Source organism: Corapipo altera, unplaced genomic scaffold, assembly GCF_003945725.1.
Source record: "Corapipo altera isolate COAL_440 unplaced genomic scaffold, ASM394572v1 169, whole genome shotgun sequence".
Classification (NCBI taxonomy): domain Eukaryota; kingdom Metazoa; phylum Chordata; class Aves; order Passeriformes; family Pipridae; genus Corapipo; species Corapipo altera.
In genome coordinates this window covers 1900467-1927353 of record NW_020884946.1, presented here as the reverse complement: position 1 = coordinate 1927353, position 26887 = coordinate 1900467, and the positions used below count along the sequence as shown (strand labels likewise).

General features: G+C 44.2%; 1 long non-coding RNA gene across 1 annotated transcript in view; it reads right to left on the bottom strand.

Moving 5' to 3' along the window:
* Positions 1-9185: 9185 nt before the first annotated feature.
* LOC113956284 overlaps positions 9186-26887 on the bottom strand; it is a 41654-nt gene continuing 23952 nt past the window's right edge. The window contains exon 4 of the long non-coding RNA XR_003530795.1: positions 9186-9526. This is a non-coding gene — a long non-coding RNA (uncharacterized LOC113956284). The remainder of the gene's footprint in view (positions 9527-26887) is intronic.

Genomic DNA, 26887 nt, shown 5'->3' with positions numbered 1-26887 from the left:
CAGGAATCCTTCCTTCCTCTCCATTCGCTTCTTCAGCCTGGAAGCTCTAGGAGGCAGGGGTTGCCTCCTACACACATGGACCATGCCTGGCACAGCGACTCCAATCTTCACACAGTCACAGAATCATGGAATACACTGAGTTAGAAAGGACCCACAAGGATCATCCAGTCCAACTCCTGGCCCTTCACGGGACACCTCAACAATCCCACCCTGTCCCTGAGAGCGTTGTCCAAACACTCCTTGAGCTCTGGCAGCCTTGGGGCTGTGACCACTTCCATGGAGAGCCTGTTCAGTGCCCAACTACCCTCTGGGGGAAGAACCTTTTCCCTTTTCCTAATCCTTAATATTCCTAATGTCTTGGCTGGCCACTGCTGTAGCACACAATAATATTTGGATGAGGAGAGTTTACACATGTGGGAAGTCCCACTGGCTTCCAGGAGAAGTCTCCCAGCTTAGCCTGGGAACTTCGACTGGGAGATGTTATCATAACAAAACACAGCCTTTATCTCCCACTGGGAAATCTTCCAGCTTCCATTTTTTTTTTTTTTTTTGAACCTTACCCATCCTTTTGTAAGATACATATATATTTTAAAAAATTAAGAACTTCCCAAGCTGAACCCATTTTTCTGAATATGATTTTAAAAATCATGCACAATTTTGGGGATGAATGGGCAGAATTCCAATCAAGCTATCACCACCGCAATTAAGGTGATTTTTCCATCCAAATATATCCCTGACATGGAAAGAAATTACACTATCACCGTATAAAGCTGTTTTGATAGATCAGTTCCCTCACTGAGCATATTTTATACTCATCAAAACTATTTATACATCCTCACATAACAAAGCTATTCTAGGAATTTCAAATCTGAATTATAATATTAGTCATTCTTGAAAGAACAAACACATGCAGTATCCTTAATGATGCAAAGCACAAACTCCTATGAAGGAAACTATTCCCATTTTTTCCTGCTCTCGTGCACACATGCACACACACCCACATGCCTGCACGGATCACACATCCAAAGATTCCACTAAACCTAAGTGAAGAGCAAAGGGAAGCAGATTCAGGCTATTTTTAAACATGCACGCTCTAAACACGCACCAAATCCAAACTCCTTAACATATGCTCTTAAGAGCTTTTGGAAAATCCAGCTTAAGGGAATTAGGCACTCGGATCTAATTGAATTTCAGTGCGATACGGACACCTAAGTCCTTGAAGCTCCTTTGGAAACTCCTGTCTTATCCAATCCAGGGTTCATTTTCCAGCTGAGAAATACCTTAGTAATGGTACACTTAACACTCAACAGCCATTTGACCTATTTTACTAATGTGTTTGGGAAGGAGGTTAATTAACAGTGGATAGCCATATCCTTAAGCTTAATTTTTCCAACAACCCTGCTCATAAAAGGAAAAATTGAGTACATATTAAAGGAAGCAAGCAATTAAGTTGCACAAATAGTGAGCTCATTGAACTGCAGCTGACTTCTATCATGTCAAAGAACAACTAAACACAGAAGCAATGAAAAGATTGTTGCCACGACCGCCACTGAGAACTGCCTGGCAATAAAGATGAATAACTTCCTACTTGAAGATTACTGATTAAAGCTCTTAGAAACCAAAAGGTTAGACATAGGCATATCTGGAGCAAAATATTTTAATGCATGTTTGGCAGGTTCTGTAACGTATTTACAGTGGATTCAAAGCAAAGATTTACATAACTCCGGTAAACTCTGCTTTAGGGAGCCTTTAAAATCACAGCAGTTCCAAACATCACAAGTACAGGGGCAACTGGTTCGGTGCCTTGGGGAAGGAGCTACCCCTGCTGCTTCCTAAAGACAGAGGTGGGGAAATGGAAGGCTGAGTATTCATAGGCCTGAGCTCACTGAGGGAGGGAACTGGGCTTAGATGGATAAAGCCCAGATTGCAGAATGGATAAGGTTGGAAGGGACCACTGGAGGTCACCCAGTCCAACCTCCCTGCTCCAGCAGGGTCCCCCAGTGCACGTCACCCAGGATTGTGTCCAGGGGGCTTTGGAATATCTCCAGGAGAGGAAACTCACTCCACAACATCTCTGGGCAGCCTGTTGCAGTGCTCAGTCACCTCAGTGGTGTCTAGAAAACATCAGGCCAGCCCTGGATGGACCATTTCCATCAGGCTCCATGGCAGAACTTATTATCAACCCCAAGTACAGGGCAACAGAGAGATGGGCACCCCTAGAACCTCACTGCAGAGATGGAGCTCTTAGCTGAGGAAAATTCTGCTCCCCAATCCACAGAAATACAGTTAATCGAGATCAGGAGGGATGTCCTCATTTCTCCCTTATCTATACCAACAAGATCAGCAACTTGGGAGCAAAATCCCCCAGAGCACTGTTTCACAGACTTTCCCCCCCATTTCTTACTGCGCTTCCTTGGAGTGTTTCCCCAGAAACATTGCTTGAAAACCAATTTTGGTTTTAATGCTGACATTGCACGGTGTGTCCCTGATGGAAATGCTTAGCTGGGTGTTTCTGCTTCACCTGGCCCACCACAGCTATAATAGCCAAAATCCAGTGCCCCACAAGAACCACTGGGACAGTTGCTCCACTAGTACATCAGCAAATCTCCCATTTCAGTAATTTCTAAATGAAAAAGAGGCAGACCAGCCAGTTCAGGAGAGAACTGGTTGGGAACAGTGTGTCTGTCCCAGAGCAGCTCTCCTGGGACGTGCCCATAAGGAGGAGCTTTGCAGCACAGAAATGTTCCTCCTACTCTACAACACAACTTCCAGCAGTGCCACTTAAGTTTTCAGCCCTTTAAAGTTTTCACACAGGAGTCCAGGTCATGCACTAGAAAAATCTAAATGTAATGACAGCAACTGTGCTTTTCCTTGTAACATCCCAGAGAATTCTACAGAGGCAAACTGTGGCCACCTCCTTTTCCTGCATTCCAAGACTCCCTGCACCACTGTCTGGAAGCCACTGGCCCAAACAGATGTGCACAGACAGGGGAGAGACATCAAACAAAAGGGTCAGGCTCCAGTGGTGGAATGAGGGCAATGAACTACGCAGAAATGCAGGGAAAAGGACTGGAAAGGCACTTTGGCTGGGAGCTGACAGTGAGAACGTTCAGGCAGAAGACTCAGGAAAATTTTATTCAGATAAGTTCTGATTATTTGCCGTCTGTGACTAAATATGAGGCACCTGCAAATGCAATAGAGCAAGAATCTACAAAGCAGAAAAGCTGCTTCATCCAGAGGCCAGGAGGACTGGCTTTGTGGAGCAAAGACACTTCATTTTAGGTAGACAATCTATGTGCAGTTCCCTGACAAATGACCTTAAATATGATTTTATGCTCTTAGCTCTCCCTTCAAAATATTTCTGTGCATTAAAGACATGAATTTTGAGCTCATATTTTTAAACACTGGATCCAAAAACCAGCAAGAAATCTGTGGGCTCAAACAACAATCAGCCTATTGGCTTTTAAGTGCGTGACCTTTATTTGTCTCACACACCTCCCCCTATTAACTCCTCAAAGTCAACTGGCATCTTCTCCTGAGTTAAGGAGCTTTTGGTGCAAATATATTCTTATTTCCAATCACTGCATGCTGATGGAAGCAAGACTTGCTCTTACAGCTCTTTTCAACCTGACTTGGAAATAAATAACATGGAAAAAGACCTTCATTTCCACCTACTTGCTCCTCTTGACTTGTGTCTTTTGGCCCTTGAAACTTTTCTGAATCCACTTTCCCTGCAGTGAATCACACGAGGAAGTAAAAACCTTAATTGTAACACGAAAGTTAAACAGCAAGACATGACTTCATTGGAGTGGAGATAAAAGGGCAAGGGATGGCTGGATGAGGTGAAAATCCTCATCTTAATTCACGGGACTTCTTGGGATTGATACAATACAAGCACATGTGAGTACAGGGAAGTGGGGGGCTTTAAATGTTTTTATTTTAGTGCCTTTCCTATCCCCCTCAGCTGCAACCCTGAGCTTTGGGAACACACTCACACCAAGTTACTAACACAAAGAAACAGGAATTAAGGGTCATGTTGAGCCAGAACAGGTAAGACTTGCAAATCCAAAGCACTCACTTACCTGTAGGAAGGTAACAACAAGCATTTAGCCAGCCAAGGAGTGTCTCATTAGCATGAGGGTGACAGTGAGCCTTGGGAACATGAAAGAGAGGCAAGATAAAAGGACAGTAGTGGGAAATACAGGAACTCTAATTACATTAGCAGCAGGAAAAAGAAACCCAAGTGGTTTGCAGGGACTGTGTAACTCGGGGGGTGAGCACGTGTTACACGTTCCATCTCTGTCCAACACCCACCCTGGCTCAAGCTACATGTTTTCCTGTCTCTAACTTCAGAAATACCCAATATTGGCCAACATCTTAGAAACAGCATGGCCCCTGATTGTCCCTTCTAGCCCTATGATCTATGAATCCTCCCTACATTTACGGGGAGGAAGCAGTTTTTCAGCAGTTAAGTCTTTTTCTGATAAGGCTAATTTACAGTCTCCCCCCACCAAATGCATTCAATTGTTTTTAAAAAAAAAAAAAAATTCAGCTTTGCATTTAGCATTCACATTCACTGGTCAGTGAGTACTTTGGGCAAAAGAAAGACTGGCACAAGGCATTTCCTATCTGTGGATGTTTAAAAAGGTAAATAGCTGTGGTATTTTGATCAGCTTTTTCATTTTTTTCCTCATAAATAGTTTAGCCTAAAAATTTCAAATACACCTTTTACTTGTGAGGGTTTTTTCAGTATAATTAAACCGTGTTCTTCATCTCATGTCTGCAATTTTAAATTCTATTCCTGTTTGTCAATACATTAAACTGCATTTGTCTACACAACACTTGGCTTTGTTCTTCCCAAACTAATTCCCTGGAATATACCCACTGTGACAAGGAGAGTGGGAGTAAACAAAAGGCATTCCTGCACATCACATGCACAGGGACACGCCCAGTTCTTCTGGGAAAATTCACATTATCTCAGACCTTTCCATTTCATGTGTCCTAAGTGCACGAATTGCCACTTTTGTGCAGATCAAAAAAGTCAGACTGATCAAGAGAGAAGGCAGGAAAGCCAACAAGACTAAATGAAACATAGTTCCAAAGGAGGTTTTCATGCTCCTTAAATTAAGGCTTTCAAGTCTGCTTTCATAGGCTCAGCTTTTCGTATCCTACTAGTCTGACAATGTTGTAAAATCTCCTTGGAACAGATAAAAACTCAAGAGAGAACCATAAAAATCGACATTAAAATAAATGAAAGGGAAAACCACCCTGTACTACCTTGACCAATTCTGTTGACATGAGCAGCCTTTCTGGAGACCCTGCATGATGATGGAAGCCCTGCAAAGCCAGACAAGGACGGATCTCAGCCACTTTCAACTTAACAACAGGTTATTGCTCATGCTGAAGTTGCAGCTACAGCTTCCAGCCAAGGATCAGGGGTTTAGGGCTAAGGTGCAAACTACTTCATCCATCACGACAGTACCACAATTTGATGAAATAAAGAAAGATGAAGAGAGGTCCCTCAGATGTTCAGTATCCAGCTGATGATAAAGCCTGTCCAAAGGCCGTAGGAGTGGCAGTGCTACTCTTGTGGTTATTCCTTAGGAGGTTTTTAATCAATGGCATCTGCAGAACTAACACAAGTAAATGAAAATTATTTTACGGCTGATTCCATGCTGGGATAACATGGCATGACTGGGTTCCCTGCAGAAAAGGGCTTCTGCAAGAACAGGAAGGAATTTTGCAGAGCCAGAAGAACTTCTGCTGCTGTTTTGCCTAAAATAAAACTTCAGTTTAAAGATTTGTATTTCTGCTGGAAATCTAAACTTGATCTTGTTGTTTTCCGTGTAACAGTCTTCCCACCACGGAAAAGAAGAATGAACCAACACAGTTGAGCCTCTGGGAAGAAAATCACACCCTTCTGAAAGCTGTGTCTGACTCTTTAGCACTGGAAAAATCAGTGGCAAAAGTTCTGCTCATGGAGCAAGCCCATTATCCAGCTATTTCAGGGAGAATCTGTAACAGCAGAAGAAATTTTTTAAAGATGGAATTTAAACTATTTTTATATAATCATCCACCAAATCAACATTCCTGGCAAACAAAGGCCCCCAATACTACCTTCCTCACCAACTGAGTGAAGAGAGATTCCATGTGCTGGTGCTTCTCACCTCCAGGAAAACGGAACGGGAAGAATCTGCTTGTCACACCAGGGGTTGAGGAGGGGGTGGGTAAAAGTCAAATTCATGTCATTACTGAAAAGTAACTTTTTGGTATAGGCATTATCCCTGGGCTCATTATGAGGAGCTATGAACTCAGTTTGACCACTGTGTTGGCGGGAGTTTCTGCAGGAGTGGGGGGAATTGAAGGGGGAAAAGGATATTAAATATACAGGATTATGATAATAAACAATAAGGTTATTTTAATGCCATTCTAGTGTGGTTTTTCAAGCAATTTTAAAATTCATATGAAAAAATACATGCACATGAGGAATTTAGGGTTAGATTTCTCCTCTCTCCCCTCCCTGCCTGCAGCTGCTCCGTTTCTCCTGGCCTGCCCTGTCTGCAGAGCGACGTGGAGTTGTGAGTAGTTTATCTTCAGAGCTGTTTTGCTGGTTTGTTTGTGTTTAGCTGAAGCCCTGATCCTCTCTGGTTAGCGTCTTTCACTGGTAATTACAGGCAGTGTACCGTGAAAAGGTTAGTTTGGTCAGTGGAGCAGAGGGCTGGGCGGGGGGAGAGGGTTAGGAGAGTTTATCAACTGATCAGAGATGCCTTGTTGGCGCTCATCCTTTGTAAACAATAAGAAATGTCAGCGTGGCTGGTTGCTGTCACTGCTGACAGTATAAAGAGCAGAGAGTGTAGCATTCTTTTGGGAAGCTGGTTTACTGGGAGAGGAAACAAGGCTATGGGATGAAGGCACTTGGTGGATATCCGAGTACCTTGGGAAAAGAGAGGAGTTTGGGCTTCTCACTCAGCGACCTAATGAAAACTAGATAAATAGTCCTGCATTTAATATATAGTTTCCACCGATTCATGCTCCTTTTGTTAGGAACAATTCCAGTCTGTATTGGAAAGAGACAGTTAAATATAAAGAAATCATTTCACATTGACAAGCAAGTTTCAGATTAAGAAGCCAGAGGAAGTTTATGAAAGAAAAGAGAGCTGCCTTCGGATAGGTAAATTTCCATTCCCTGACCTCGCATTCCTTCAACTTTGCAACAAAAAAAGGGGAAAAAAAAATTTGATGCCTGAACAAATAGTCAAATGGTGATTGGGAAAACTAAATAAGCATCTGTGTTATGAAATGCTGGGATACAAACAGCCACAAGTAAACCAGAAACTTTGAAAGGTCTGTGAAAGAACTGCAGCAGAAATAGGAGCAACATGAAACAATTTACAAACACAAAGCTATACCTGCAGGCAAACGTTTATCTAAAGGAACAGAATGTTCTGCTATTTGGAATCTCATAGGAGAATGCATCCTGTAAAAACACAGATACTTTTCCAAGATTTAACTGGATCAGTAAAGCCAACCCACCGTGTTATGCAGCATTTCTAATATGTGGCCGATGTTCCTAAACTAAAATAAAACCCAACGTAAAATAAAGGCAGATTTCCTCCAAGAAAACAAATCACACGTGTTGAATTGTAATAAACAACATACTGTCAAAACAGTGTTATTTAAAACAACTGACAACACTTCCACATTCGCTGCTGCTTTGACACACAAAGTACTGAATGGATTTTGAGAGTTATCAGTCTATCAGTCACCCTGGGAGATTTATTGCACTCAAGTCAAATAAAACTCACAGAACTGTTTAACTCTTGATCTTCTAGACTCTGCAGAAGGGAAAGGAGAGGGAAATTAATCTGGGAAAACAGGTAGGCTCTCTGAAGCAGAACTTTAGCTGGGGTTAAACTGTCACAAGACCCTTGCTCTCCACTCCTTTATCCATAGAAATAGTCCACAGGGATAGTCCACATCCCTTTATAGTCCACAGAGATGGCACTGCCAAAGGCATGTGCATAAAAAAATCACACCATAAATACATTCATATAACCAAGACACAGACATTTTGAGAGAGAGAGGTGGTAACACTCTCAAGATTTAGTGATTTTTAACTCCAGACATGGGATACCTGGTGCTAGAGAGACCTTCCTCTGGCAACCACAGCCCTGGCAGGTGCCCCAAACCGGGCATCAGCGTTGTTGGGTTTCACATTTCTCATGTTCCACTGTGAAAATGATGTTTGGTATCTCTAAGGGACACTGGAACAGAGCCCCAGCAGCCTGGAATTTCCCCTTTTATTCAGAAACACGGTTCTGGGTCACGACAGTAAGACTGGATTTAAATCCAGACACAGATGAGGCCTCTAAGCTTCCAGTGACACTGGTTTAGACCACTGGAGTCAGCAAGTATGTCATGAGCTTCACTGGGCACAAGATCAGGCCATACCTCTCATACCTAAAACTGCTTTATTTCCTGGGAAATCCTATAGCCAGTGAAATCAGCAGGAGTTTCACCTAAAAACTTAACAACTCATTTTAGATCTTTTATTCCTCAATGATAATCTGAAAACAAAGCGAGCATTATCAGTGAGCCAGTCCTGCATAGGGGTAAGTGGAACTCTAAAATATTTCTTTTCCCTTTTTTTTTCTGCGTTCTTTTTTTAATTGCAAAGTAACAAAAGGGACTCTTGCTGTTTGGATCACTTTTCATGAAGTAAATCTACAGACCCAGTCTTAAGAAACGATTGTTCTCAAACTGCTTTCTGAACTAACAAATAGTAAAAATAAAATAAAATAAAAAAGATTTCCCTGTCAGGGGAGTTGGTCAATAAAATGCAACAGTGTTTATTACAACATTTAAAGTCTGTGATTAAGAACACCAAAAGGCCTAAACTAGAAAGAGTTTTAGCCTGTAATTTCCCTACAGTCCTGGCCTGTACTTCCTTATGAGTTAGCTCAGCAGGGCTTTTCTTCCATGTCCATCATCAGCTTGTAATTATTGCCATTCTCAAAGCTATGCCAGATGGGCTCTTTAGAAGCCGGCATGCAGCTTGTTTATGAGAGAGTGAGCTGTAATATTACTCTACACAGAGACCTATCTGGTCCCAGTCAAAGAGCCATCGTGTTCCCCCCTCCCCATCCCTCCTCGCTCTCCCTGCTTCCCTGGACAAGCCTCTCGGTTTCAGCTTCCCCCTCGGAACGGGCACGGCGTGGGGGATATACTGTAACCCAGAGGCTCAACTCCATCTCTCCCTGTTCCCTCCCTGACAAAGGTGTGTGGAAACGCCGCAGCCCAGGCCAGACGCTGACTTTGGGGACACTTCCCCTCTTTCTCCCACTTCCTTCCTCCTCTCCGAGCTTGTTTCGCCCTTTGGGCGAGGGCTGAAGTTTGGGGACTGGATCTCCCATCCCGGGGCGAGGATAAACATTCGTGGAGAGGTTGAGGTTAAGCAGTCGTGCAGGGAACGGCGAGAGGGAATAACCCCGAGTTCATCTCGTTAGAGGCGGTCAGCGTTAGATATCTGGGAAGGCCAAGACAGTGCTTCTATCAGTAGTTAATGAGGCAGGACTTGCAACAGATAGCCACTTTTAACTTACAAAAGCTTTTAGATGTCTCTGTTTACTTTGATCCATTTCAGTTCATTTGAGCCTTTTTTCTCCCCCCCCCCTTTTTTTTTTCTCCAAAGCTTCCCCCTCCCCGCAGCCACCACAGATAAACTGCCTTCCCCCTTCTCCCCCCACCCTTAACTCAAACAATAGTGTCATTTACCAACTTTTATACTTAACAAGTTTGAAGATCTTTAGTCAAGTTCTGCTACAATGGCATAAAGAAAAAAACATGGCTCTTGAGAGCACCCTCATAAAGAGAGAGGGAGGGGAATCTGGCTGCAGAGACGTAATTAAAAAATCCGACTGCCGAAAGATAAATGAAAGGAAGGGGGGGGGGGGGGGGAATAACAGGAAAGGCTGCATTTTCAGGAGAGATTTAAAGTTATTTGTTCCTGATTGGGGGAACTGCTCATTCTTTTATCCCTTGTTATTTTATCCATGTGATGCCAAAAGAACTTTCTTTGTTAAAATGTTCTCAGAACGGATAAAACTAATTTGCTGGAATGTGAAATAATCCAGAAAGTAAGAGGACTGTGCCTAATGTTCACAGACTGAGAATGGCAAATTAACCGGCCACGGTTTCCAGTCCCTGGGGCACAGGACTGGAATTTAAAGCTTCCGAAGAGAGCCCTGGTGCTAATGGATTTGCATGAAACTTGGCATGCTAATGGAGATTGTCTCTTGTAATGAGCTTTTAATTAGGTCTGCTTGGTGCTTGACCTTCTTGTAATATGGGGCCACTCCTCAGATGACAGCATTTCTAACCCACAGGTGTGGAAAAACAGAGCCTGTAAACAGACAGGATTTCCCTCCCCAGCATTTCCCAGATGTTGCCACTTCTTCCCCTCGGGTTGCTCTCCTCTTCATCAGTCATTATTCCTTCCCTCCTGTGAACATCCTTGCTTCCTCGATTATTATTTTGAAGGAGATTTTAAGTCAGTTGTTTTCGTTTCCTTGTCTGTTTAAAGATAATATTCTCTCCCAAATGGAAAACAAAACAAAACCAGCCACAGGAAGCTGATGTTGTAAGTACACACGGGCAGCCACAGCATGGCACAAGGATGGCTCATGGATTCTAAGAGTTCTCCAGATTCCCACTGTCCTTCCAGAAAACAAATGTGGGGGAAAGCCTTTCTTTGCTAAACAGGCGGCCGAAACAGCCATTTCTAGACAGACACATGAGCCCAATTACCGAGGCTGCGCCGCCCTCAAATAGCCCTGAGCACAAGTGTATGTATTTTTGTGTTTTCATATCCCACCAGAAAGGGTTTCTTACCCCTCGCTGCGGCTCTCTGAGTCACCACTCCTGCCTTTCATGCTCACAGGGTGCCCTTCAAACGCTGCCAAGATGTGGTAACGTGCTGGAAGGCAGCGCCTTTTGGGAACTGTGTGAATCACTTCTCACAGCATCAAGCTCTCACAGTGGAGGCTACCAGCAACCACGCTTTCCCAAATGCTCCAAATGCTCTCCCAGACCTTACAAATCTGGGTGTGAACCATCTGAATACGTCGCTAAAGGACAAGGGATGCCAGTAAATAAACATAAATCCTTCTCTCGCAGCGGCCTCTGCCTGTTCCCCTGTTTAGGAACGCAACCAGCAGGCAACCTCAGAGGATACATATTCATGGATTCATAGAGTGTGAGGCCAGAAGAAACCATTAGATCATCCAGTGTGATTTCCTATATATCACAGGTCATTAACTTTCACTGGGTTACCCCTGTGCTGAACCCAATAATTCGTGTTTGACCGAGTGTCGCTTGCTGCTGCCTGACACAAACCTTCCACAAAGGCGGCGAGTCTTCGTGTGACGACTTCAATAGATGGACAATCTATCAGGCCTTTCGCTACAATCTTTGGGTTCTTTAATTATTAAACACCCCTCTCATTAAAAAAGGTCCCATTTTCAGTTCAAATACATCTCGCTTCCAGCCAGCAGGTTTCTCCAATAAATTTCTCCAGTGGCATTTCTCCAATAAAATAAAAAGCACTACAAGTATTTTACATCTGTGAAGGTATTTGCACTTTGAGATAATTAACTATCAACCTTACTTTGACAAGATAATCTAACTGAAATTAGGACATCCTTGCTTAATTTATACCTGCTGGGAGAGATTCAGAGCTACCTGCCAGCAATGAAAGTGAAAAGGCTCTGAGGAACAAAATCTGGAGGAAGGTTATTAAAGTCACTTCAGATACCTCCACAGGAGATATCCACCTCTGAGCTTGCCAGGGAAACAAATGAAATAGATAATTTAGGGAACATACAGCCTGAGTTGGTTTAGGCAACTATGTTTAGAAGAGACTGAAACACCATAGTTCTCTTCAGTCTTTATTTTGGGAGTTAGACAAGTAGCTGAGGTGTAAAGAACTTGTGTTAACATCTGCACGTGGCCTCAGTGTTACTATTAACATCCAAGTAAAAATTATATCTCTTCATAACAATCTAATTCATACCAAACTGAATAAAAGCTCTTTTCCTCTTTAACCTTACACACAAAGGTAGAAAAACCTGAAGTGCCTCTCTAAACACCCTGGTTCTATCCAAAATAACTCTTAAAACCTTATTACTGCCACAACATGAAGCTTCCCTTCTTTCCTGAAGCGAAGGCTTCAGATGGAAAATCTGAAATTGAGTATTATAATTTAAGCAGAATTCAGATGCTCCTCTTGGCAAATGCTTCGGATGAAGATAAAGGACAAGCATAAGACAAGTTTGTCTTTGTGGAGTGAGTCATGGGAAGATCAGCTGTCAAGGCCTACAACTCATTCGGTTCTTCTCACAGATGTTTTTACAATTAAGAGAAGTGACTTGAGTGTCACGTGGGAAAAAGAATATTCCCTCAGGATTCATCCATTAACTGTGTCAGCAGTACCCCAAACCCCACATCAGAGCATGTTCCCTGCCTGTTGACAATACAATAAAGAATGACTATTTACCATATGGTAATTATAGTTCAAGATGTGTCGTCCACACGGATTCTACTTTGGCTTCTCATGTATCCATACAGGAGGTTGAGGTCTCTTGGATAGCAGTGCCTGTGGAAACATCTTTATGGGTGGATTTGTATTTCTTGTGTCTTCAGGTGAGCTACCACAACCACAAAATACTTGGTGAATGCCCCAGGGCAGTGAAAAGGTCAAAGAGGAAAATCCATAGTTGAATCCTAGTGAGATATCCTTATGGATGACTCGAGGCACTTTCTGTAAAGCGAATGAACAAGCAGATGAAAGACAGTGTCTTACCCCCAGCTCTGTAATGAGGTATTGGGGAGGAGTGTTGAAAAGCCATGGAAAGCTGTTGAGATATTCAAAACCCAGGAGGGGATGGTAAATCTTCTTTTTTTTTTGCAGGTGAAAAAACAGTAGGAATGAAGAAAAAAAAACACAACATGTCCTGATTGTAAATTCCAAGGCCATCTCCTCTGGATGTGTAAGTTACAGTAGAACCTACAGAGGTGAGATCCAGGAACAAGCTGTGGAGAGATTTTGTGCCTATCACATTGCTAAGAGTTCATGTACAAGCAAGGAACTGTTTCTTCTTTTCCCAGTTATTATTAATCCCAAATATACTCCTCTGCATACCCTCAAGTGGCTATAAAATGTTCTTCTCAAGTCTGTTGCAGCTTGGATGCTTGATATGACACATATGAATGTATTAAAATTGACAAATGATGCAAATTGGAATTTTCTACCAGAATTTTCCTCCCCAGATGGTCTAAGTCCTCCTGGTGAAGAAGCAGGAATGCTTCTTGGAAGTCTGACAGGTAACATCCACTCTAGATACACAGGGAAGACAAAATCAAGATTCCCAGTCCTGAAAAGGTGTGATGGGTCCTATTTTCCAATAAACCACATTGGACAGGAACTAAACTGCATAATCCAGTTAAATAAAGTGATGGTGTCTCATATATCCAGTTTATTAAAGTTGCTCCTGGTCTCTCATGTTTCACACTTCCAGCAAAAATAAGTGATGTAGTTACCACTTGAACACTTAAGGTGGAAATCTGTTAATTTGTTGGACAGGAATTCAGGATGAGTCTTAATAAAATGTCTTCTTGTGAAAAAAAACCAAGATGAAAGAGATCTACCATTAGTGATTTTCCCTCTACTCTTCCCTGTTATTACTTAGGAGAAAGCAGAATTGCTGGACAGTTGAAAAAGAGAACAGAAGGGTAACAAGTAAAAAAAAGGTCTCGTGAGCATAGTCAGAATTCAAGAAAAGCTCAGAAGAAAACAATTTGCAGGTAAGTAAGTCCTCTTGAAGCCTTTTATTGACCTTTTTAACAGGGGTGTGAAAATGTTGAGCATTCCTCAATTCTCCAAAGGCTCACTACCATTTCAGCAGGTACCCTCAAACGTTTTGAATCTGCCTTCTAGATGGAAACAGCAGATGACAACAGGCCTGGAGAGAAAATTGCATTTATTTATCTTCAAGGTACACTGTTCCAATCTTTCCAGCTAAGGAGGATATTTTATGCACTTCAAGAACAGGCTGACTTTGCCTCAATGAAATTAGCAACTTCCTGGATAAATTGTGGAATGGAAACAGTGCAAATGGGGATACAAAGTGCAACCATGCTATGGTGACATCACATCCTCAGTGAAAAGAACCAGCATTTGGTGGATCATCACTTTTTGCAGCTCAGAAAACCAATACTGTTTTGGCTAAAAAAGACTCCTCGAATCTTCTTAGCGTGTTCTTCTGCCAGCATTCTGAATTAGGAGGAGCTGGAGGGAATGTGGATAGCATTTCCAGCCTCCACAGGGAGAAGTTTCCAGCCTCCACTGGTGAAAGAGGCCAGGATACAATCAGCTAAAAGTTTAGTCCCTAAACAGAAGTTATATTTTCTGTTACCTCCAATTGCAAATACAGGTGCATCTATGAACTCTTTTTTCAAGATTATTGACCATATTGTCTAATTTCTCAGGGGCCACATCCTTTGAACTTCTTTATGTGGTGATCTCACAGAGACCCTCTGCACTAGAAAGGTGACAAACTTAAGAGATTGTGCTGACTTGAGTTTAAGGTCTAATTTGAATTTAAGGTCTAACTGAATTGAAACTGCCTTCTTACCCCTGAGATTAGACCTCACTGTCCTCAAATACAAGACTATGTGTGAGTTTGAATGTCCAGTGGATGTTTGTCTGTACAGCACATATGGGTGAGAGCTTGAGAAGTGTCATACTGGGTCAGAGCAAGCACCAGTATCCTTTTGCCAGTAGTGATACTAAGGAGACATCCAGGAAAGAGGAAGAACAGGACAATCATTTATGATACTTGGCTTGAACACTGTTCAGCTCCAACTGTGCTCAGCCTGGTGGATCTCATGGTTCTTCCATTTAGAAACACCCTTAAAACTGTTTGCATCCATCTACACATCCTCTGACAAGGAGCTCCAGGGATGCCCCACCCTTCTCTTCTGTCTGGTTTGAACAGGACTCCCAGTAGCTGAATTTAGATCCCATTGCCCTCCAGCTCTCAGACTGATCCACAAACAATTGATCCCCATGGATACCCTCTGCACCAGCCAGTCTTGACAGCTTTTCCAGGCTGACAAATCTGACAAATCCCAACCACCATCCTAGTCATTAGCAGCCCTGTTCTTCTTCTCTGAAGGTTCCTGAGGGAACGGCTGGAGCTGTGCCAGGGGATGGTTAGGTCGGATAAGAGGAAAAGGTTCTTCCCCCAGAGGGTGGCTGGCACTGACCAGGCTCCCCAGGGCAGTGGGCACGGCCCCAAGGCTGCCAGAGCTCAAGGAGTGTTTGAACAACGCTCTCAGGGACAGGGTGGGATTGTTGGGGTGTCCTGTGCAGGGCCAGGGGTTGGACTCAGTGATCCTTGTGGGTCCCTTCTAACTCAGGATATTCTATGATTCTGTGATTTCAAGATGAACAAGTGGGCAATAAATTGATTTATAGAACAGATCTTCTCTTTTCACGTGCACTCCCTTCCTAGTAATTCCTAAAATATGATTTGGGGTTTTTTGAGTGCTATCAACCATTGAACTGACATTTTCATAGAAGTATCCAAGAAAACTAGTGACCACTGCATCTTCCTCCTGCATGGCACCAGTGAGCTGAAAGCTCCTCACCTTACACACGAAGCTCAGTCTCCCAGTGTGCACCCATTCACAGGTAGGTCTGTTGAATTTCAGCCTCTGTTTTGTTGACCAATCACTCACTTTTGCCAAGCTCTTTTACATTCTTTCCCTATCCATCAGCAGCTTTATTCCCCTGACTAAATCCTGCCTCACCACCAGATTTTCTCACTGTTTTTTCTCACCTCCCCTGACCACTTATGAGTGCATTGAACAGCACAGGCCCCAGCTCAGGAATCCACTTCCCTCACTGCCAGAACTGATCATTTATTTCTCTGTCTCCTTCTGTTTTAAGTTGGTTACTTATCCATGCAAGGAGCTTCTCTCCTATCTCATGGATGCTGAGTTTCATTAAAAGCCTTCTGTGGGGAATTTTATGTATAGTCTTTTGGAATTCCCAAGAGGATTATATCCATCAGAGCACTCTTATTCACTTGTTCATTGATCCCTCCAAAGAACTCCAAGATATTTCTAAGATGAGACTTCCATTCACAGGTACCATGATGACTTTTCCCAAGTGAGTCATATTTATGCACATGTCCACTATTTTATACCAATTTGTCCATATAAACACCTTTATTACACTTCTGTAATTCTCTGGATCCTGGATAAAGCCTTTTGAAGAACTGGTCTTACATTTGACTCTCCCTACGCTGGAAAAGACTGGGAAAGCTGGAAGCTGTAAGGCTCACACAAGTGACCCATGGAGCAGCTGTTCAGAGACTATCTTGTCTTTATAGCCCACAGAAATGCTCAGAGCTCAGCCAAACTGCTCAGCTCAGGCACCAGAGGTCTTAATTGCCATGATTGCTATTGCTCTCTGCATGGTAACTTTATTTACAAGCTCTGCAAATATCCAAAACCGTAAACCCACTGCCCTACCCAGACACTGCCAGTTTACACCCCAAATTATTTCCACTTTGCAAAAGCAGACAATGAGGGCTTTGTTTGAGAAAAAACACAAGTAAACCAACAAATAAACAAGACAAAGATAGACCCTGGGGACAAACAGTTCAGCCTGGGGCATTTACAGTGTGGTTTCTGTTATCAAGCCCAAGTGATCCCGGTGAGCAGGGCAGGGAATCTTTCTGCAGCCACCTCAGCGAGGGAGGCCACCACCCCAACACCCTCCTGTTCCTCATCATTTCCCAGCCCAGGTGCTCAGAACAGTGTTCCTGAATGATGTGGCTTCTCCTCAAAAATTAGGGTTTTTTCTAGCATTTTTTACCCCTCCTGCTTTCCCTTTCATTCCCCTCCTTGTGACTGCGGTTCCAACACCCTCATGTTCCTTCCACATCTGCCAAATGTTTTCCAGTAACTGCATCTTCCTGCCTCACCTTGTCCATACCTTTACCCCTTTCATCCCCAAACCTAAACTACCTCATCCATTTACTTTAGTGCTTCCCAATTAGTTCATCTCCTCAGGGTAGAGACCCCTTTCCCTTGGGCTCCCAGTATTTTAATGGTTGACTCTTAATATTAATTCACTTTCTTTTATGTGCATTAGTGATGAAGGGTCAGACTATAATCACTATTTTACACATGACACTTAATCAGAGAGAATCTAAGTTACTTACTGAGGCTCACAGAGACAATCTGTCACAGCAGAAATCTGACCCCATGGCTCCCAGGTCCAAAGGAAATGCTGTTATGATGGACCAGGTGGTGATCCCACTGTGGAAGTGGTGGTGGCACGTGACAGAAAGAAACGAATTATTCTAGATTCATATTCCTCACCCTGGTCCATGTTCTGTAGTGGTCATATCCCAGGTCTCTTTAAGCAGTTAAAGCAGGAAAAATGGAGTGGTTGCAGCCTCATCCTGAGATAAACCACTATCAGAACTCTGCAGCTCAGCCAAAGGAAGGCATCCAAAAAAACTACGTTTGCCAGCTGAGCAGGGCAGGGATTTTGTGTAAAAGGAGCCTCAGCAGTGGGTAAGCCCGGCAGCCCTGGCAGCACCAGCCTGTTTGTGCTAATGATGACAGCTGCACAGAACTGGGAAAGTTTGGAACTTTGAGTGTTTCCAACTCATCTAGTTGCCCTTTTCGGGAGTGCTGTCCAACTGGAATGGCCCGAGGCCTTGTCTCACCCCTCCCTGGAAATGGAAAGGCAGCTGGTATATTCCACACTGTACCAACGGCCTATAAAAATTTATGTTATCCAGCTGGCCAGGAACAGGAGGAGTTTCTAGTGCTAGAACCATGCTCAGGGACTGGTGGGCTTCCCCAGTGCCTGTGGAGTGAAAGGAAGATGGGTCTCAGCCTCAGGACTCCATTCCTGCTCATGGGTCCCATGCCTGCGGACCCCTTGTCGTGCAAGCATTCCCAGACAGATCAGGGAACAAAGGGTCAGACTTCCTTAGATTACTCACATGAACCAAACAAGTGGGATTTGGCCTGAATACAGGAATCAGTCAGTTATCCACTGCTAAAATATAGTGGATAATTGAAGATGAAAGGCAGCTGTAAACAAACAGCAGACCAGAATATTACACTCTGCAGCAGCACTAGGGCTGAGCAGCGCATGGAAAAGTACATTCCTATCCATATGAAATGGCAGGATAAACTTGGATAAACAGGACGTCATTATCAAATTATGGGTCAGATAAAGTGTCCTCTGCCACACAGACGAGAGCAAATGTTGTCACCCACAGAGCAGGCGATGCCAGGAACTGGCCCCTCCTGCCTGGACAGAGAGGTAGAGATGAAAGTCAGGGAGGAAGGGAAAGGGGAAAGAGCTGTGAAGAGTGAGGTTTGCTGCTCCTGCTGCTGGGGGAGAAGGAGGGGACAGCAAGATTGCTGCTGCTGCTGGGAAAGGCCACCTCCTCCAAGCACCCCAACTTCTTCACCTGACATGCACTGAGCAGGTGGCAAGGACAAGGGGTCTGCCAGCTCCAAAACACCTTTGCCTACAACTGCAACCTGCCCTGGTCCAATTCAGTTTTCAGATGAAACGATTGAATATGCCAAGGAACACATCCTGCCCTTGGTTCTTCATTTCACCAACAGAGAGCCAGAGCCACCTCTCCATTTGCCCACTCCCACAGTGGATGTCTGAAATACCTCCTGACACCCCATGATGACATCCTTGTGCTATCCCATGGCACAGAGCATCTGCTAAAATCCACCATCCTGCCACATGTGCAGGATCTCCCAGCTGAGCAGCTCCAAAGACCAGCCCTGTCAGGTCCTGCACAGCCCTGGCTGCAGCCCAGCTGATCCCAACAGGAAAAGAGAAGTGTCAGTCTCACTTACTGCAAATGACACAGCCACAGGGTGAGACTGAGCTTTGGCTCAAAGCCTTCAGTATGGTCATTCCTGCACCACCCCCAAGGAACTGGGAGAATAAAGTATGACCCCTTCCCTGCTCAGCAGCTGTTGCAGAGTGGGGGGACACACAGCAGTCCTGTGGCCAGAACATCTTGCTTTCCCCCCATTCCAGCTCAGCTCCACTGGCTGGTAAAGTGTGGGAGAAATGATAATAGCCTGGGTTTCTTCCTGACCTTCTTCACCACTTCCCTGCCCATCTTTGCACCGTCTCTCCTGCCCCTCATGTCTGGGGGAAGTGGGGAGCCAGAGGCTCCCATGCTGGGTGGGAACCTTGCACGTCCTCGTGCAGCTGCACTATGGCTGGTCCAGTTGAGCACATACTACAGAGATGATTCAGGCACAGTAAACTCACCACAATCTGTGACTTTTCCTTTTTTAAACACGATCATTCCGTTTCCAAGAACGGGCCAATAGCTTTTATAAGCCCTACAAATATTCACCTTTAAAAATATGCTCCTTCTTTCTGGAGAAATTACTTTTATGTCTATTTTTAAAGTACAAAGGAGTTGTGGTTCTCCGTGCGGTTTTACAGTTTATGGTCCCACACATTTTGCAAACTGTAAAATACGGATGTTTCCCTAGTGGAAAAATTTCACTATTAAAAATTCATGGAGTTTCCTGTTTTCACATGGGGCTTCAGTATTTTCTCTTTAGAAAAAAAAAAAAATCACCCCTGTGGAAGAATCTGGTAGAGCTTAATGGCAAAGGAGCAGCTACAGATGTGGGAAGTGTCCAACAAAATGCAGCGGGAAATGATAACCTCTGTTAAGAAAGTCATGGAGTAATTCAGAAGTCCCCATTACTGTTTTCATTGACTGATTTGTACCTTCCTATAGCAGGTTATTTTTCACTACAAATTGACTGGGTTCAACCTTGTTAAATCACATTTTCCACTGAGGTGGAACAGGGTAACAGCACAGAACAGAGCTCACAGCCCAGGAGGGCTTTGGGACACCCCAGGGACAGAGGGATCACCCTGAAGGCAGCTCTGTGCCAGGATCCTGGTGTGTGCAGGATCTATGACAGTGACTTCACAGAGTGGGGCTGACAAGAGGGACCAGGACAGTCCTGGGAAAAGGATCAGCAGGACACTAAGCATAAGAAGGGCATTGCACTCCCTCCACATGCTCCATAGGGTTATAGCAGAGGGACTGAAACATCATAGAGTGATTTGGGTTGGAAGGAACCTGAAAGACTGTCTTGTTCCAACCCCTGCCATGGGCAGGGACACCTTCCACTATCCCAGGTTGCTCCAAGCTCCATCCAAACTGGCCTCAAACACTTCCAGGGATGGGGCAGCCACAGCTTCGCTGGACTACCCATTCCAGGGCCTCCCCACCCTCACAGGGAAGAATTCCTTCCCAATATCCCATCTAACCCTGCCCTCTGGCAGTGGGAAGCCATTCCCCCTTGTCCTGTCACTGTCTTACCCCTTCCTCAGGAAACCTCCCCATGTTAGTACTGGTTGGAGGAGCTTTTGAGGGGCAAAGGAAAAAAAATATGCCACAGGAGAGTAACCAAGGACCTGAGGTCTCCTAGGATGTCTGGGCGGCTGATGCAACTCGGATACCACTCATTACTCAGGGCTTAAAGTGCTTAAAGACAAACCCTCTCTCTCCTCAGCTTCTCCTTTCTATCCCTCACACCTCACTTGTGTACAAGAGTGACAATGTGACTTGTGGCAGCAGCAGGATGTCCCTCCATACACACCCTGTAGGGGAGCACTTGGTGTCAGATGAGGACTGATCCAAAAGCCCTGAGAGAGAGGAACACTGATACAGCCTGGGGTGAGAACTGGCTTCCTCCCTTCCTCCAGGAAAGCAGGATCCTGGATTACAGCAATGACAGCAGCAAGAATAATACCCAGCCTGTGTGTTCAAAGGCCTGCCCATTAGTTTTCTGGCTGTACAAATGGGCCTGTTGACAAATATTACAGCTCAACACAGACTCTGCTTCCCCTGTATCAGTAAATCACCACGGCTGCAGCAAAGCTACGAGTATTTGTCTCACAATACTTTACATACAGTCACGATCTGAGCCCTCACAGCTGCCTTTTTCACTCTATTTATTGGGATTTCAGCAATACCTGGACAAAATTACAGCCTTGCTTATCACATACTTACCACATACTGTTGTCACATAATGCTTATCACGTAACACTGTTGGTATTTTCAGTGTAGCTCAGAGGCAAAGCCCACCAGCTGCATAACAAATCTTTTTCTAGGACTTTTGGCACCTGGAACAATGTCTTCAAACCTCTACAAGACCTTGTGAAAGGGATTCTTTTGTCACAGAAAGAACGTTTTTTTTGGCCTGTCATCTCTGTCACCCCAGATGAATTTGCCAAATCAGAAAATCCAGTGCTGTCAGTGGAGATCTTCCCAGTTCAGTTCAAGACTTTCAATCTAGAATCAGTTGCTGGAACCTGCAGACAACATGAGGCTGCCTGCAGTGCCCCAAGGGACCTGGGAGCCACGCTGGAACATCTTCCTTTGCTACAGAAAAGCCCTGGAAATTTAGGTAAGGGGACATAGAAGTCCAGAGATGTGTTACAGCCACACAGCCAGGCAGTGCAGAGCCATCAGTTGAGCAATTATTTCTTATTTTTTTAAAGTATTCTCCGCATTCCCTCTGCAATCCTCTGTTTTTCCACCCTGGCTCAAAGGCTGACCAGAGCTGGGCACAGGTTGCTCTGTATATCCACAGGGTGTCATGGCCAGGCCGAGCAGGACTGTGGTGCACGAGCTGGTGACAGATTTCTCCACACCCAAGGTCTCTATGAGCTTTTCTCCTTGGGCTGAGAAACAGCACAGCTTCACATCCCAGAACTCAAACTCAATTCACTTCCTACTCCCCCTCTATATTCCTTCTTTTTTTTTTTTTCTTTTTTTCCCCCCTCTTTTTTTCTTTTTTAACTGAATGGCCATAAACTTCACCAGCAGATTCCATACGGGTTATGTTACACCACCACCTGACTCCAAATCAATTACAGTCCAAAGGGATAGAGTTGCAGAGAGTCTGTGAAGCCCAGCCCTGGGGTTTCCATGTGGGACAGAGAAACTACAGTGCTAAGAACAGAGCCTGGAGATCCAGCTGAAAGAACTGAGTGATTTCACGATGAAAGCATGGGATGGGAGGCAGGAAAGCCAGGTCTGTGTGCTCTGCTCAGAATACATGAGATCGATCTCTTTATTTCATATCTCAGCATATGGCTCCTTGCACACCAGAGTTCCCCATTTTCAAGGCTTCTCAGTGCTATCATAACCCAAATATTTCATTATAAAGGTGCAGAATGTTTTCTGGAAGCCTAAGACACTGTGAGGGTCTGAGATTCTGTTTCAGCACAGCACCAGAGATTTCCACTGCAATTCTAAGAAATATGAGCACACTAATCAGTAAGAACTACCAGAATAAACCATTTTCTTCTCTGACATCCATCATTAGGAGGGAAATCACAGATGATGAGAGTGGAAGGGACCTAATTCACTAAGTTCTGTTTCCTGCTGTTACAAGCAACCTTGTGGGATAATCCTTTTCATAAGTCACACCTGTTTGTTTGTCAGGTGTATCTCACAAGGCTGAACTTCAGGTGTAACAGAAGAAAGCAAACAGCACTTTCTCTGCAAGCAGTGCCTGTGAAGGGTACGGCCACAGAGAGGAAATTAGGCAGGTTGTGGATGCCACAGATCTCAGGAATGAGGCCCTCCACCACCTACACCAGCTGTGCTCCACACCAGTGAAACCACACAGAGCACAGAGGGCAAGTGACTTTGTGCTTATACACAGGAAAGGCTGAGCACAGGGACTGCTCATCTCTCTTTCCTCATGTCTTCCCAAGAGAGACTGGAAAAGGGGTAGAAAATACAATATTTCTTACAACCCTGGTACACACAGTGTACAAGCACAGCACCGTGTTGAAATATCAAAGGTCACTTGTTTTCCACCGGTCTCAGCAGAAGCTGGAACATTCCTAACGAAAGGAAGTTCAGCTCCTTCCCACCCAGTCCTCTTCAGCTGCTTCAGCTTAAGGTTGAACTCACCAAATCCAGAAAAATCTCTGAGACTCACAGCTCTTTATCCTTCGCTTATCTCATTGAATGGAGAAAACCAGCAATTACCAGGCACTGTTGTAAGAAAGAAATGGATACAGGGCCTGGTGAAACATCCCTGCATGTCCCAGTGGGGCACAGCCTGAAGTCTTGGCTCAGTTTTTAACTCAGCACAGCTTGGAAGGATATTAAAGAAGGGATAATGAAAGAAAGAAGCGAAGATTTCTGGATAAACCAGTGGAAGATGCTGTTGCTAAGCACCTGTTCGATAAGTTACATAAAGAAACATGACACACCACCCAAAAGCCTGAAGCCAAATTTCTCTCTGGCATAACCCTACTAAATCAATCAAATTACACATGGAATGAACTTAGTCCAACACACCTCTGCTTAGCAGCCACTCAGGGTTTGCCCTGCCCAGTTTTAGCACTGTTCCTCCACAAGAGTTGGGATGTAGACCAGGGAGTTCACCGGAAAGTCAGCCTTTGTAGATTTGGAGTTATGGGCAGGGGAGGGGGGTTGCTGTTCCTCTCTTGCCTAACCTGCCTTGAACTTCCCTGCTGCAGGAGCTCCCAGCTTAGCACATATTTTAGCGCCTTTCAGGGCATTCAAACCAACGTAGGCGCAGAAAGGGGGGAAAAAAAACCCCTTCACTCACCAGCTTTTGATACAACCTGGAAAACAAACAGCTTGGAAGAGTTCCTTTTTCCTCAGCAGCGAAAATCGTGGTAAAGCACCATCTTGATAGTTCCCAAAGAGATTCATTTACAAAGATCAGTATAGGGGAGGCTTGTTTGGTCTCCCGAGATGTATCTCATCCTCTGACAATTCACTGAGACCTTTGCTGTATCTCGCTATATGTGTATAATTATCTGCTCTGATACCTGAGCTTCTATGCAACGGTCTTACTCCAAGTAATCCAAACTATCCCCAAGGCATGGCACACACAGAATGGTCAGGGGAGAGAGGGGAGGAGGGGCAGCGGACTTCCCTCGTTTGCCGCTGGAAATCGGCATTTTAGGGCCTTGTAGTCATTTCCTTGCTAGTGTGAGGAAACTTTTTGTACATTTATATAAAATAGGAGGCCAGAAGTGCACACCCCCATCTTACTTCCTAATATATTATGTTCTCCCCTGCCGAGTCCTGGGACTTAGTCTGGATTTGGTAACTGAAGTAATATAAATGTTAGCTAAGAAGTATTCCAGCAATATGGTTCCAATTTAACCTTGTTTTGAAGTCTAAAGAACTAATATGTCTCAGAGATTCTTCACTGGATGTTTAGCTCTAATGTAATTTGTGCAGGAGTGCACACTGTTCTCTAGAAGCCCTTCTGTGACACTCCAGAAAACAGGTTCCTCCCCAAGCAGGATAGAATCACAGAATCATGGAATGGTTTGGGTTAGAAGGGATCTTCAAGATCATCTAATTCCAACGCCCCCGGGGTTGGGAATCTTCCACTAGACCAGGTTGCTCAGAGCCCTGAGTCCTAGAGGATGCAGAGCAACCACGAGCTCTCTTGCCTCTTGTGGATTTTGGGGATTAGCTTAGGGAATGTTGTCCTATTTGCCAGGCCTTGTGGATAAATGAAGGCTGCGTGTCGCCGCTGGTTTCACTCCCCTTTTCCTCTTGTTTTTCGGGGGCAAAACAAGCCACCTCTGAAGGAAGCCATGCTCTGCAAGCTGTTTGCACTTTACTTCAATAACATGCTTCTTGCAACGCTGCCTTTATTTGTGTAGACATGCATTCTCAAGGTTTGCCTGCCCCCTTTTCCTCCCTCACACCCCTACGGAGCCCCTGCCTGAATCCAAGTAATGAGCTAACCCATGGAACTCATTGCCCTTTATCTTGCTGGGGAACGTGCACCTTTTGAACTGCCATCTGCAGATTGTGTTGATGCACTGACTTGTTAACTGTGCCATACTGTGAAGGAAATGGCATGATTTAGATCAAGTGCTCTGGACGGCTGTTCATAAGAAACACTTGAGCCAAGCTGTTACTGCTCAGGATGTGCCCTGGGGAGAGGGGTTTCGTTTCGGGTCATGCTCTTGCCTTGTATGAGGGCAGGCGCAAAGTACTGAAATCACAGTCCTTCCCTGAAGCTGAGGGGAGGGGGGAGGAGAAACATTATGAAACCATAGAAGCGAAGCTGCCAAATTAACTTCTCACCCTTTCAATCACACTCCAGAGGATAAAAGCCTAACATTTCTGCCTCAGAAACAGGCTCAGTTTACACCAAACAAGTTATTTCTCTAATTTATCAGACTTGCCAGCTATCATTCTAATTATTGGAAACCTCAGAGTTTTTATGAAGTCAGATGTACGGCGTTATTTGCATGCTTGTAACGTATCACCAGCTAAATAGGTCTTGGGAAAAGAAAGGCTTTTTGGAAAGGGATCTGCAGGTTTCCTCGCACAGTCAGGGGTTTAAGAACACTATCACTGGGAAAAAAAAATGGTTCTGGATTTAATTTTCTTCAAAAAAAAAAAAAAAATGCTACTTCCAACATAATGTAGCATAGCTCAACACGAGAGGAGGAGGCTGTGACAGAAAGCTCATCAAAAGGCTCCCGTTGACTTTCACTGGCTTTGGATCAGCCCTTAATTCTTCATCTTCCCTCGTACAGCAGCATAATCATGGAAACAACCTAACCTAACACCAGCAGCCAGGTCAGGCAGAGGAGGAGGCAGCCAGAGCCATGTAGACAGGCTGCTCGCCCAGCCGTTCCCAACACAAACACTGATTTGTCCATTCTATGTAAATGGATGATTAGAGTCATTCTCTAAGACAAATTTACTTTTCTGCACACTCTAAATCTGTTTAGTCACTTTAAAGGTGTCAATTATTGGAGCATGCTAAGACTATGAATTTCTTAGTAATAGCTTTAATAACATTTTGAAATGAAAAGCAGATACCTTGAAGTTGGCTTACTTTGAAAAGACATATGAGCAGATCTGGTTTTAATTTATGTCCTATTCTACATCTGGAATCCCTTATAATTAAAACTAAAAGCTGGACTACTACTTCCACCTGTCAAATGATGAAAAGATGAATGCACTAATAGCTTACTAAATGGCCCAACATGATCGAGTTTACTTTCCCGTTCCATACAGTAAAAAAGGGGTTTGGACAGGGGGCTAAAGGTCTTTGGTCATTACTAGTAACACACTTTCAGTGTTAACCTACCTACCCCAACACCACCACTGGTGTCTTTTAGCACTGAGAGCTCTAAACTGCACTTTGCATTTTGATTAGATGTGTGTAACCAGCTCTGCTGCTCCGGCCTTTCAAGTGTTCCCGATCCACAGGTGGATTTTCTCCCCTATAACTGTTTTCAGCCACCCCGCATTTTTCTTCCTCTCATTTTATTCTCTCGTTAACTACTTTAATCCATCAAGTTTTCCATGTGTATTTCTGAGGCACTCTCATCCTAAATGACAGCTTTGCCACTGATGTGAGCAGTTCAGGCCATGTGGCAACTTGGACTCTATTTTTACGTCTTCTGCCATCCCTTTATGATCCCATCCCCTCCCATTCCTGTTGATCCACCTGTCTCATCTTAATGCACTGTCTGGCTCAAGACAATTTCCCTGCAAGCATTTGTACAGAACCAAACAAAACTGGACCCTCAAAAGGTAAGTAGGGCCTTGAGGTACAGACACAATACAAATAAAAGGGCAGCTGTTTGATTAACAGCCTAAAACACAATAAAAATATTTTCCTACAGAAATACTGAACAATTTTTCCCTAATGTGCTGATACATCTCCCATGGGTATTTATAGATGCACAGACAGA